The sequence below is a fragment of the Macaca mulatta genome, chromosome 14 (genome assembly GCF_049350105.2).
Source record: "Macaca mulatta isolate MMU2019108-1 chromosome 14, T2T-MMU8v2.0, whole genome shotgun sequence".
NCBI lineage: Eukaryota > Metazoa > Chordata > Mammalia > Primates > Cercopithecidae > Macaca > Macaca mulatta.
The window spans coordinates 70,029,110-70,043,563 of NC_133419.1; the positions used below are offsets into that span (position 1 = coordinate 70,029,110).

The 14,454-nt window shown below is 38.2% G+C and overlaps 1 protein-coding gene and 1 pseudogene across 1 annotated transcript in view; both read left to right on the forward strand.

Annotated features, from left to right (window-relative positions):
* Positions 1 to 14,454, forward strand: part of LOC106993361 (uncharacterized) — a 100,985-nt gene that overhangs the window by 51,332 nt on the left and 35,199 nt on the right. The gene's annotated exons all lie outside the window — the stretch shown is intronic.
* LOC106993360 (heterogeneous nuclear ribonucleoprotein A1-like) lies at positions 1,847 to 3,207 on the forward strand (annotated as a pseudogene).

Consider the following 14,454-nt stretch of genomic DNA (forward strand, 5'->3'; position numbering starts at 1 on the left):
TTGGCCTTCGGAAACCACTAATCCATTGTCTGTCTTTACAGATTTTCCTATTCTGGACATTTCATATAAATCAAATCACAAAATTGTGATCTTTCAATGTAGTTTCTTTCTCAGCAACTGTTTTCAATGTTCACCTATTTTGTAGCATGTGTCAATACTTCATTCTTTTGTATGGCCAAATATCTGATTGCATGGATATAATGCATTTTATTTATCCACCCTTGGATTGATGAACATTTGGTTTATTTTCATTTGGGGGGTGCTATTATAAATTGTGATGCCATAAAACATTTGTGTGCCAGTTTCTGTGTGGATAAGTCTTTATTTCTCCTGGATTTATATCTAGAAGTGGAATTGCTGGATTATATGTTAACTCTAATTGAGTTTAATTGTTTGAGAAATGCTAGACTGTTTTTCAAAGTGGTTGTACCATTTTGCTTTTCCACCAATGGTGTATGAGGATTATAATTTCTCCACATCCTCGCCAACACTTGCTGTTACCTGAAACTTTAAATCTAGATATCTTAGTAAGTGTGAGGTGATCTCTCATTGTGGTTTTGATTTGCATTTCTTTGATTATTTGCTTATGGGTTCATTGCCATTTTCATACCTGCTTTGAGAAATATCTATGAACATTTTTTGCTTATTTGCGATATTTGACTTTTTATTATAGAATTGCAAAGATGGCAAAGGTTGCTTATTAATTCTAGATATATGACCCTTCTCAAATATATGATTGGCAATTTTTTTTTTCATTCTGAGTGTCATTTTTTTCACTTTCTTAGTGGTGTCCCTTGAAGAACAATTTATTTTTTAATTTTGATGAAGTACAATTTATCTATATTTTCTTTTGTTGCTCATGTTTTTGGTGTCATATCTAAGAATACTTTGCCAAATCCAAGGTCACAATGTTCTCCCCTTATGTTGTCTTGTAGTTTTATAATTTTTGCTCTTTGTTTTGTATATTGACTTTGATTATTATATATTGATCTGCAACATTTTGGACTCATTTATTAGTTCTAATAGTGTTTTTTAAGTGTCTCATTTAGCACTTTCTGTTTTTGTTTTTTTTTTTTTTGAGATGGAGTCTCGCTCTGTTGCCCAGGCTGGAGTGCAGTGGCACAATCTCGGTTCACTGCAAACACCACCTCCCACCTCCCAGGTTCACACCATTCTCCTGCCTCAGCCTCCCGAGTAGCTGGAACTACAGGTGCCCGCCACCACGCCCAGCTAATTTTTTGTATTTTTAGAAAAGACGGGATTTCACCGTGTTAGCCAGGATGGTCTCGATCTCCTGACCTCGTGATCTGCCTGCCTCAGCCTCCCAAAGTGCTGGGATTACAGGCGTGAGCCACCGCGCCTGGCCAGCACTTTCTATGTATAAGATCATGCCATCTGTGATTAGAGATAATCTTACTTACAACTTTTAATTCTTGGTGCCTTTTATTTTCTTTTAATTGAGCTGTGAATTTTTCATAGATGACCTTTACCAGGTTCTGAGAGTTTCATTCTATACTAGTTTGTTGAGTGTCTTCTTTTGAAGATTATCTTCTATTTGAAGGATAATTTTGCCAGATATGGAGTTCTTGCTGGCAATTTATTTTCTTTCAGCATTTTAAATATGTCATCCCCCTACCTGAATAAGCATTAATCTTATTCAGGATCCCTTGCACATAATGAGTCACTTCTCTCTTTCCTCTCTCTCTTTTAAATAAGGTGTTGCTGATTTACTAATAGGTATAAGAATAATGGAAATGCCTCCTGTAATCCCAGCACTTTGGGAGGCCAAGGCAGGTGGATCACCTGAGGTCGGGAGTTCGAGACCAGCCTGACCAACATGGAGAAACTCCCTCTCTACTAAAAATACAAAATTAGCCAGGCGTGGTTATGGGTGCCTGTAATCCCAGCTACTTGGGAGGCTGAGGCAGGAGAATGGCTTGAACCCGGGAGGCAGAGGTTGCAGTGAGCGGAGATCATGCCATCGCAATCCAGCCTGGGCAACAAGAGTGAAACTCTGTCTAAAAAAAAAAAATTAAAAAAAAAATGGAAATGCCTTCCTGCTCGTGGATGCCACCGAAGAAGCATCGTTAAAGTCTCTCTTCTCCCTGCCCTGATGTCTAAGTCAGAGTCTCCTAAAGAGCCCGAACAGCTGAGGAAGCTCTTCATTGGAGAGTTGAACTTTGAAACAACCAATGAGAGACTGAGGAAGGAGCCGTTTTGAGCAATGGGGAACACTCATGGATTGTGTGGTAACGAAAGACCCAAACACCAAGCGCTCTGGGGGCTTCGGGTTTGTCACATGTGCCGCTGTGGAGGAGGTGGATGCAGTCATGAATGCAAGGCTACACAAGGTGGATGGAAGAACTGTGGAACCAAAGAGAGCTGTCTCAAGAGAAGATTCTCAAAGACCCACTTAACTGTGAAAAAGATATTTGTTGGTGGCATTAAAGAAGACACTGAAGAACATCACCTAAGAGATTATTTTGAACAGTATGGAAAAATTGAAGTGATTGAAATCACGACTGACTGAGGCAGTGGCAAGAAAAGGGGCTTTGCCTTTGTAACCTTTGATGACCATGACTCTGTGGATATGATTGTCATTCAAAAATACCATCCTGTGAATGGCCACAACGGTGAAGTTAGGAAAGCCCTGTGAAAGCAAGAGGTAGCTAGTGCTTCAGCCAGCCAAAGAGGTTGAAGTGGTTCTGGAAGCTTTGTTGGTGGTCATGGAGGTGGTTTTGGTGGGAATGACAACTTTGGTCATGGAGGAAACTTCAGTGGTTATGGTGGCTTTGTTGGCAGCCATGGTGGTGGTGGATATGGTGGCAGTGGGGATGGCTATAATGGATTTGGTAATGATGAAAGCAATTTGGGAGGTGGTGGAAGTTACAATGATTTCGGGAATTACAACAATCAGTCTTCAAATTTCAGACCCATGAAGGGAGGAAATTTTGGAGGCAGAAGCTCTGGCCCCTATGGTGGTGGAGGCCAATACTTTGCCAAACCACGAAACCAAAGTGGCTATGGTGGTTCCAGCAGCAGCAGTAGCTATGGCAGTGGCAGAAGATTTTGATTAGGAAACAAAGCTTAGCAGAAGAGGAGAGCAAGAGAAGCGACAGGGAAGCTACAGGTTACAACAGATTTGTGAACTCAGCCAAGCACAGTGGTGGCAGGGCCTACCTGCTACAAAGAAGACATGTTTTAGACAAGTACTCATGTTTACGGGCAAAAAAACTCAAGGACTGTATTTATGACTAATTGTATAACAGGTTGTTTTAGTTTCTGTTCTGTGGAAAGTGTAAAGCATTCCAACACAGGGTTATAATGTAGATTTTTAATTTTTTTTTGCACCCATGCTGTTGAATTCTCAATGTAATAGTCTGATTGTGATGCTGAATAAATGTCTTTAAAAAGACTGGAAATAAGTAGAAATTATAAAATATAATAAAAATGATAATAAAACAGCTATGTTTGGAAAAATTTTCAACCTCACTAGAAATAGAATATATATTCCCACCAAACTAGCAAAAGTCAAAGAATTATGAGGCTATCAACTTTTTTTAGTCTATATTTTTTATTTTTTACCAAAGAAGTGACACATTTTATGTAAATGCCTTACTTCTTTGAGATGGAAAGTGAATACTGCCATGCCTGAGTACTTACTATGTGCCAGCTCTGGTACTAAGGCAATTAAGATAAATATTTTAGGAAGAATAGGAACTATTTGAGAGCATTTTCATATAAAAATTATTCTAAAGAAAATGTGCTCAGAAGTTTTGGAACAAACTCACTTTTCTCTTGATGCTTTCATGATTTTCTTTTTGATTTTGGCTTTCAATATTTTCATTATTATGATATGGATATCTTAGTTTATCCTACGTGGAGTTCTTTGAGCTTCTTGAATGTGTAGAGTCATATTAAAAAAAATCAAATTTAGGAAGTTTTTTGCCATTAGTTTTCCAATATTCTTTCTACATCTTTGTCTCTTGTCCCCCCTTTCTAGGACTCTCACTATGAATATGGTGGTATACTTGGGTATGTCCCAAATGTTTCTGAGTCTCTGTTTATATTTTGTCTTTTTCTTTCAATTCTTCATACTGGATAACCTAAATAAGCTTATCTTTGTTTGCAGATTCTTTCTCTTGATTGCTTAAATCTGCCTTTGAATTCCTTTAGTGAATTTTTAATTTTAGTTTTTGTAATTTTTTTTTTTTTTTTTTTTTGCATACGGAGTCTCACTCTGTCACCTAGGCTGAAGTGCAGTGGCATGATCTTGACTCACTGCAACCTCCACCTCCTGGGTTCAAGCAATTCTTCTGCCTCAGCCTCCTGAGTAGCTGGGACTACAGGCACACAAAGCCACACCACGCTAATTTTTTGTATTTAAGTAAAGACGGGGTCTCACCGTGTTGCCAAGGCTGGTTACGAACTCCTGAACTCAGGCAATCTGCCCCCCTCAGCCTCTCAAAGTGCTGGGATTACAGGCATGAGCCACAGTGCTCGACCTATAATTAAAAACAAAAAATTATAGTCACCTTGAAACACATATTTTTTCTTGTCATGTAATTTTGTTTTGTTTAAGCATTTCCTTTTTTTTTTTTGTCATTATACTTGAAGTTCTAGGATACATGTGCAGAACGTACAGGTTTGTTACATAGGTATAGACGTGCCATGGTGGTTTGCTGCACCCGTCAACCCATCATCTACATTAAGTATTTCTCCTAATGTTGTCTTTCCCGTAGCCCCCAACCCCGCAGCAGGCCCTGGTTTGTGATGTTTCCCTCCCTGTGTCCATGTGTTCTCATTGTTCAACTCCCACTTATGAGTGAAAACATGTGGTGTCTCACTTTCTGTTCCTGTGTTAGTTTGCTCAGAATGATGGTTTCCAGCTTCATCCATGTTCCTGCAAAGGACTTGAACTCATCCTTTTATATGGCTGCATAGTATTCCATGGTGTATATGTGTCACAATTTCTTTATCCAGTCTCTCATTGATGGGCATTTGGGTCAGTTCCAAGTCTTTGCTATTGTGAACAGTGCTGCAACAAACATACGTGTGCATGTGTCTTTATAGCAGCATGATTCATAATCCTTTGGGGTTATACTCAGTAATGGGATTGCTGAGTCAAATGGTATTTCTGGTTCTAGATCCTTGAGGAAGTGCCACATTGTCTTGCACAGTGGTTGAACAAATTTACACTCCCACCAACAGTGTAAAAGCATTCCTATTTCTCCACATCCTCTCCAGCATCTGTTGTTTCCTTTTTAATGATCACCTTTCTAACTGGCGTGGGATGGTATCTCATTGTGGTTTTGATTTGCATTTCTCTAATGACCAGGGTTGATGAGCTTTTTTTCATATGTGTGTTGGCTGCATGTCTTCTTTTGAGAAGTGTCTGTTCATATCATTTCATATCTTCCTGCAGCTAGCTCAGTGTCTGCCCAACTGGCCACCCAGTTTTGTGCTAGAAACCCGGGGCCCTGGTGGTGTAGGTACCCAAGGGAATCTCCTGGTCTGCGGGTTGTGAAAACTGTGGGAAAAGCATAGTATCTGGGGTGAAATGCACTGTTCCTCACGGCACAGTCCCTCACAGCTTCCCTTGGCTAGGGGAGGGAGTTCATTAACTCCTTGTGCTTCCTGGATGAGGTGACGCCCTACCCTGCTTCGGTTTTCCCTCTGTGGGATGCACCCACTGTCTAACCAGTTCCAATGAGATGAGCCGGGTGCCTCAGTTAGAAATGCAGAAATCACCTGCCTTCTACATTGATCTCGCTGGGAGCTGCAAACCAGAGCTGTTACTATTCGGCCATCTTGCCATCCACCCTTCAGTTTTTACAATTTTTAACACCAGAATGTCTGTTTGGTTTCTTTTTATAAATTCTGTTTGTTGACATTTAATATTTAGTGTGATGTTTTTCTCATATTTTCCTTTAGTTGTATAGTCATGATTTCCTTTAGCTTTTTGAATATATTTAAACCAGCTCATTTAGTCTTTGTATAAAAACATCTGGGTTTTCTCAAGGACAGATTTTGTTGACTTTTTTTTTTTTTCCTGTGTATAGGTCATATGTCTTATATCTTTGAATGTCTCATAATTTTTTTTGGTTAAAACTGGAAAATTTAAATAATATAAAGTGATAACCCTGGAAAGTAGATTCTCCTCCATTCCCAAGATTTGCTGTTGTTGTTAATTATTTTGAGTTTTTCTTTTTTAAGTGATACTTTTGGTACTATTTCTGTAAAGGTTTTATTGTTTGTCATGTACAGCCACCGAATTTTCTACTCAGTTATCTTAGTGGTCAGCTAATGAGCGGACAGAGATTTTCTTAAATATTTGTGAACAATAAATCTCCCAGGTTGCTGAAGGGCTTCATTGGCATTTTGAGGCACACATTAAACACTTAGCAGTGCAGTTGACGACCCTTTCTTTGCCTCCACTTCCTGCTTTTGCAGTGTATTAAGGTCAGCAAGAAGTGAGAGAATAGGGCCTCCTCACAGCTCTTCACAAGCACGTGAACTTCTGGATTCCCACAGATATGTCAGTCCTTTTCAAAATGTGATTAAGTAATCCTGGAGAAGGTTTTCAGAGGACGTTAGCACTTTCAAGAATCATAAATAATGGGTAGAATGTAGACATTCAGAGAAGGTAAGATTGCACTTTTGGAGTAAAATATAAGCAGTGAGATGTAAGAATGATGGAGAATATATGAAGTCCTATATAAGTATGCTTTAGGGGAGAATTTTAGACACATTCATATCGGTAGAACCCATATAATACAGGAAAGATATATGCCTGCTGAGCAAGGAAGTAAAATGTATTCTGTAGGCATAAAGGGAATAGTTATGTGCTTTTACACAAGATTATGAGTGACTTGATAGTTTCCTGTTTTCAGGGACAAATAAGGTAGCACAATTAGGTAAAGGTTTGCAAAATATTGACACAACCAGAATAAGAATCAGCATTCTCATTCTACAGCTCCAATTAATAATCAGGATAGGTTCAGGTGAGGCAGTGGTGAAGAAATGGAGTAGGCAGATAAAAGAAGGGTTCCAAAAGAAAAATCACAGAAGTAGGAAAATAAAACATCGGGTTTGAAGGAGGAGGAAGAGTCATAGTCAACCCTCCGATTACATCCTTGAGAAATCTCAGACTGAATTCGTTGATGAGAGAAAAACAGTCCTGGAATTTTAGTTGACAACAAAGGGCCAGTATTATCTCAGGTTATGGGTCTGGTGGGACATGGTCCTGATATACTAACAAGGTGGTTATGGTAATGGCTATAGGCAGGAAATTGTGGGTTTAATTAATACTTTTTGTCAGCCTTTGATAAATGATGTAAAGCCTTTGATAAAAGATAAATTATGACAAGTGATAGATTGTGTTTTTCTTAGTGTTTGTTACATGATGAAGGCAAAGGGATTCAAGTTATAAAAGAGACTTAAATGGATTCAAGGCCAGTCAGTCTCAGAATCAAATGTGACATTCTGTCCTCAGCGAATGGCAATCACCATGATGGCCACATTGAATTTAAGTAGCTTTAATACAGGACTCTTCATTCTGTTGGGGATCCCAGGGCTGGAGCAGTTCTGCATCTGGATGGAAATTCTCTCCTTTACCAGTTACCTTGTCTCCCTTGCAGGGAATGGCATCCTTCTGTACCTTACCACCATGGAACACAACCTCCATGAACCCGTGTTTTTCTTCCTCTCTATACTGGTCTCTGTAAACCTCATATTATACATCACGCATTTCCCCAAAACATTAGGGATATTCTAGTAGAAGGCTCAGGAAATAATATTTCCTGGATGCTTCACCAGGTTTTATTTTGGTCTACTTCACTTCAGCTTTTTTTCTGGACTTGGCCATCTTGTTGGGTGTGGCATTTGATCATTACATGACCATTGGTTTCCCTTTGAGATATACCAGTGACTTGACACCTCAGACACTTGGCAAGATTGTGGTGAGCATTGACTGGAGGTTTAATAACACTTTGCCCATTGATTTCCTGGGGAAGTGTTTGCCCTTCTGCAGAACACACATTAGTTCTAACACATACTGTGAGCACATAGGTGTGGCCCTGCTTTCCTGTGCTGATATCTCCATCAACATCTGGTATGACTTTACTATATTGGTAATGACTATTATCTCAGATCTGACCCTCACTGATATTTCCTACACCCTCACCCTTCATGCTGTTTTCCACCTTCCATCCAATGATGCCCTTCTGAAGGCCCTAAGTACCTGTGGTTCTCATGTCAGTGTCATTCTCATATTTTACACACCAACCGTGCTTTCTGCCCTTACTCATTACTTTTGCCAAAATATCTCTTGCACTTTTTACATCATGTTTTTGGGCCTCTATAGAGCAATCCCTCTTGTACTCAATTCCATAATTATGGAATAAAAACAAAGCAGATTGGAAAGAAGGTCATACTTTTATTCTTTCTTAAAGGGATGCAGTGATATGAGGATGAGAATATGGAGAAATGGGCTATGAAAAATTTAAAAGAATTCTTATGTAAATTACTAGCAGAAAGTCTTCCAATAAGAGATCCAATTTTTATGAATTTTAAGATTTCAGCGCTGTTGGAGAAACTCATTAGTGCAATTAAAGGAATTAGGAGATAAGAGAGATAAGGATTATTCAAGTTGCAAGAAAATAATAGGCATCAAATGGAAGCATTCTAATTTTCTACCATCAAAAACATAAATATGGGAAGCACTCATTCTATGGCCTAAAATGAAGCATTGCTTATTTCAAATTATAAATAAATGCAGAAACTTTTACCCTTCTTTTAGTCCTTTCATCTTGTTTCAATTTTCTCTTTTTCAAATAAAGAAAAAAACTAATTTATAGGCTTGTAAGGCTCAGTCTGTTTAAGATATAGCAAGCTCATAAATTCAGTAACCATCTTTATGCTGAAAATTCCCAGGTCTAAAGTTCTACATCAAATTCCTTATCTGCCCCATAAAGCCAACTTCCTATTTGATGTCTACTCAGGTTTCCCACTGAAACTTCAAAATCAACATGTTCAAATAAAAATTACCATCTTCTCTCCTTACTTGCTTCATGATCCACAAATCATCTTGAATTCTCTCTTATTAAACAGTACAAAATTTAACTAGTTTTCCATGTCAACATCTGTTTTCTTATATCATTTAATTTCTTTAATTCTTTAATTATTTAAACATATGTTTATTATTTATGATGTCTTCTAAATATGCTTTGAATTTTTCCACACACTTCACATTAAAATGTGATCACCATTGTCCCTCCCTCCCAAGCTTTTCAATACTGTAATTTAGGAATTTGTTACCTCCAATCTTTTTTTCTCTCCCATCCATTTGCTACTCAGAAAATATCATGGTCTTACTAAACTCAAACCTAGATCAACTCACTCTTCTACTTTAAATAATTCAACAGTAGATCTATTTGCTTTGAATAAAATCCAAATTTCCTAACATGTATGTTTTCAAAGCCTTTTATGGTATGACGATGCCAACCAGTCATTGCTTGGTGTCCACTAGCCCCAACCTCCTTCTTTTCTCTTACTTTTACATGCCCTTATGTTACAATCATACCATATTTCTTTTAGTTTTTCAAACAAAGTGTGTTTTCTTTCCACTTGGACCTTTATACATGCTATTCCCTCTGGAAAATGAAGCTTAGCTTGAACTTGGGTAACAAGGAAGAGAAGGGGAAACAATTTTGTAACCCTTTTGCATAAAACCCTTTTGCATAAAATACTTTGTCTTACTTCACATCCACTAGGACAGTGATTATATATATTTTTCATATATATATGTATATATACACATATATATATGAAAAGGAAAATAACAAGTGAGGACATGGAGAAATTAGAACCCTGATAGATTGGTAGTGGGAATGTAAAATGGTGCAGCCTCTGTGGAAAACAGTTTGGGTGTTCCTCAAAAAGTTAAATGTAGAATTACCATTTGACCTAGAAATTCTACTCCTAGGTATATACCCAAGAGAACTGAGACAGGTGTTCACATAAAAACTTGTAAATGGTTGCTTATAAAACCATTATTCATAGTAGCAAAAATAGAAGTAAAAATAAATAAAATGTATATCAACTGATAAATGTGGTATAACTATACAATAAAATATATTCAGCCACAAAAACGAATAAAGTTTCAATACATGTTGAAATATGAATGAATTTTGAAAATATTTTAAGTGAAAGACACCAGACACAAATGGCTGACATATTGTGTAATTTCATTTACATTAAATGTCTAGAAGAGATAAATTTGTAGAGACAGGAACTATGTTAATGGAGGAAAAGGAAGTGGACAGTGACTAGTTAGTGAATATGGGGTTTCTTTTTGGGGTGATAAAAAGGTCTGAAATTAGACTTTGGTGATGTTTACACAACATTAGAAATGTACTAAAAGCTACTAAATTACATACTTTAAAGTGGAGAATTGTATGTCATGTGAATCTTACCTTAATAAAAGTTAAACAAGATGCTCATTATTATGCAAGAAATATATGATGATATATAGACAATAAGTCAACTTCATTCCAAAATTTTTGTTCTTACCTACTCACTATTCTACCTCAGAATGAGTCAGGATTTCTGTAGCCCAGAGACTTCACTGTCACATCCTTTTTGAGTTACATCATTCTAATCCCAGTGTGTCAGGTCTAACTAAAATCACAAGAGTCATGTGCTAGAGGCTGCTCCCACTGGCTCATGAGAGTCATGTTAACTTTCAGGAATTTTGCAAGCAGGTCAACATCAAATTGGTAGTTTGAAGTCAGCTATAGTGGAAATATCTACATTTTCTCAATCAGCCACTCTACAAGCAAGCCCCCAAAATTGGCTGTTAAGCATTCATCAGCTTACCACTGGCCATAGTCCTCTTGAAGCCCAATTCACAAGTCTGAGTGTGGCTCAGGCCATGACTGCAGGCCTTGTAAGGCTGCACTTGAGCTTCAACCACTTCACTGGCTCTTTTCTTTTGAACTCTGATTTTTATGTCCCCTTGGTTAGTTTTACCCCAATGACCTTTCATATTCCTAAACTTGATCGTATTTTTGAGAGTAGTATGATAACACATTATTTTATTGTGATTTAGATATAACTTTTTAAGTATATAGCTTTGTATTACTATAGGGAGTAAAGAAGAAAGGAGAGTGGGAAGAAGAGATAGGAATTAGCATAGAGACAATGGTCACTCAAAATATACAGGGTTGCATTATGTGAAAGTTGAAGATCATTTACATTAGAAGTTTGCACTGAATTATATTGTGTTTTAAAGATTCATTTTATCAATTTCATCTTGAAGGAACACACAAATTATTCTGGACCAGAGACATTGTTATTATTCACTTAAAAAGAAAATAATAACTGTATGGTCCCCCACAGCTGATTCTTACTCCTGAGACAATGCAATGCAGGCGAGGTCAAATGTACGATAGCTTGCTATATTTGCATTATAAGCAAAGAATGAAGAAATATGTATTTTCTTTGCTTACAAAAGCCAGAAAGACTATTCCCTAGACCCACCCCTACACACACACCTCCCTCCTTCTCAGAATGTTTCCTTAGACATTAACAGGGTATAAATATTCCAGAAAAAAATAAGACCATTCTCACAAGCTTCACAACCCAGAAATGTCTCCACACTTCTGAAGTTAGGTAAATCCCTCTGGAGTTCTCTCAATATCTATGTAGTTGTAAATTCAATTCCAAGGCTTGCTGTTAGCCAAGCATCCCAAGTTTTTGGCAAAATTAATGTAAACATCCCCAACACAGGACAAACACAAAAGTAATTTCTCTATACCCTAAAAGATGCCAAAAGTCTGTACAGACAACTGAGAAGAAAGAGTTTCCATGGTTCTGGAGCAAGGTAAAATTTCTTTGAAAATCCTCACAGGGATTTCTGAAGGATGGGAAGTGCAAAGAGGCATCAGTCAGTCACACCACTTGGTATAGGAGCAGTGCAGATAGAGCAGCTGAATAGTGTCTTGTCATTCTCCATCCAGTGCAGGTGACACACAACTGATAGGGAAAAGCTACAGGAGGACACCTCACTATAGCTAAGTGCTCCCCGGTGGGAAAAGAAAGAAGGCTGGTGATAGGAAGACTTGGCTGTAGACAAAGGATGAGGTTTTTGCTGTTTCACATTTAACTTTAAAAAAAAAATTATTTTTGAGACAGAGTCTTGCTCTGTCCCAGTTTGCTATTCTTGTATGTATGCATTTGTCCACCCACCATTTGTTGAGGCAATCTACAGGACAGTATAGATGGTTACGAGAAAAGACTTGAAGGCCAGAGACTCCTGGCTGCCATACACCAACTCCATCAGTTCTCTGTGGATGAAATTGGAAAAATTATTTAACCACTCCAAGATTCAGTTTCCTCATGCGTGTATGAAGATCTATGCTACCTCACAGGTTTGATGATTGATTGCAATGTTATATGCAATGCAATTTGCACATTATTTAGTACATTACATAGTGACCTTTTTTAAGTTTTAATTTAATTTTATATTTTATTCTACTGTGTAACAAGCACTGTGGATGCAGATATGACTAAGGCTTTTTTTTTTTTTTTTTTTTTTTTAACTGTCCTCAAGGAGATCACGGATTAGTAGGGAAATACACACAGAAGGAGGCAATTCCACTGCAGAGTGACAAATAATACGTAACCTCAAAAAGCACAAAGATCTGTGTGGGCACAGAGAAGTTACTATGTAATTAGGAAAGAGGGCAAGATGGTCAAGAACCTTGTACTGGAGCTGTGTTTTGAAGGAAAAAGAGAAATTCTCAAGGCAAATGACAGGAATAGGAATATGGTAGGCAGAGAAGACATTATTTCAAATGTGAAGGATTAAGTGAGAATATTGTGAGATTTGGGGAATTGTATGTACCCTGGTATGGACAGCACCCTAGATATGCTGAAACTGAGAGAAAAGAAGCGGAAGGTCAGATTTGTTTGGAGAAGTAAACAAGGCTTGTACTTCCTGATTCAGAACTTGAATCTTATCCTGAAGACTAAGGGAGGGAGGAGGCTGATGGAGGATTTTACTTGAGAGTGTGACAGAATGAAATTGACATATTGAAAAGTGCATTCCGGCTTCTGTGTAGACTTGCTATTGGAATGCAGTAAGATGCAATTGAAATGAAGTTTTAGAAACAGTAGAATGAGTTTGAGAATTTCCCTGTAGTCCAGGCAGAGATGATGATACATGCTAAGAGCGAAGAATTAAATAATGCTTCCTCCAGAGCTGGAATTAGGGGAAATGCCTAGAGTGCAACATTTAAGGAACAAAGGACTCACTCTCAGGGTTTCAAGTGCTTCCTTTAGTATTGCATGCTAGGCACCTCTATGGGGCTCACTGCTCTGTACACAGACACTCGAGATGTTACTGCCAGTTAAACAGAAAAGAAGTTTACTGTTGTCCTCTTTGCTCACTTGTCCCTGTGTGCTGTTTAGCTGGAGACAGGGGCAGGCAACAAGTCCCAGAGGTCACTCCGTTGGGACTTTCTTAGGAGCCATAAACGCTCTCAGGCTCATCCTGCCTGTAGCGCGGTGGGAGTCTCCCATCTGTGGTTGAAGGAAGGGATGGAAGTGTGTGAGCTAGATTGCACAGGTAATAAGCAGAACAATTCTGGTGAACTTGGACATACAGACACATAGAAGTTACTGTAACCACCTAGATTGTGGGCTAGCCAAGTTGGCAGGAGGTAAAGTAAGTAATTTTATTTCAGAGTGTAACCTTTACCCAGGATTTCAAGTCTCTGAATCTGAATTTCCCCACAGGTCCCCTGTAAGATTTCTCCAACTTTCAGCCTTCTTGTGCCCTTTCCCAGGAATAATGCCCACCTCTGTGCCTTGCTCTCTGAGTCTTCCCCAGTGACATTTTGCAGCTGTAATTATCTAATTCACAGAACCATGCATGATGAAAATGCCAGCATCCAGGGGCTCCTGAATGACACAGGCTTTTAATAGAGTCTATTCAAGAGGGTGCTCTAGTCTTTTAACTTGAAGTAGGACTCCAGATCAGAGATGCTCCTAAGTAAGTGGTCTGGGGAATCAGTGCTCTTGATAGAGAAGACAGGGATTCTACGGGTACTTCTCAAATCTTATCCTCTGTGGGTAGCTAGATCTTGATCTAGACTTCTCGGTTGCTTGTCTTTGAAGTCTGAGCTCACACACATAACTTCTTCCATTTTAAAAGCTTCAGACATCACATCAAAGATATTATTTGTCAAGTTGATCTTTGTGAATAGGAAAAATGCCTTGGCTCTTTAAAAAAATTAGAAAAATGTTTTAATATGGAATAAAGGACAATCATATATTGTTGTGCACATATTTCTATTCTTTGGTGAATGTAACTCAATAATCGCTGCTATGCCAATTTATGTCACCAACCAATATTTCAAGTGATAGTAATCAATAGCAGATTGCCCAACT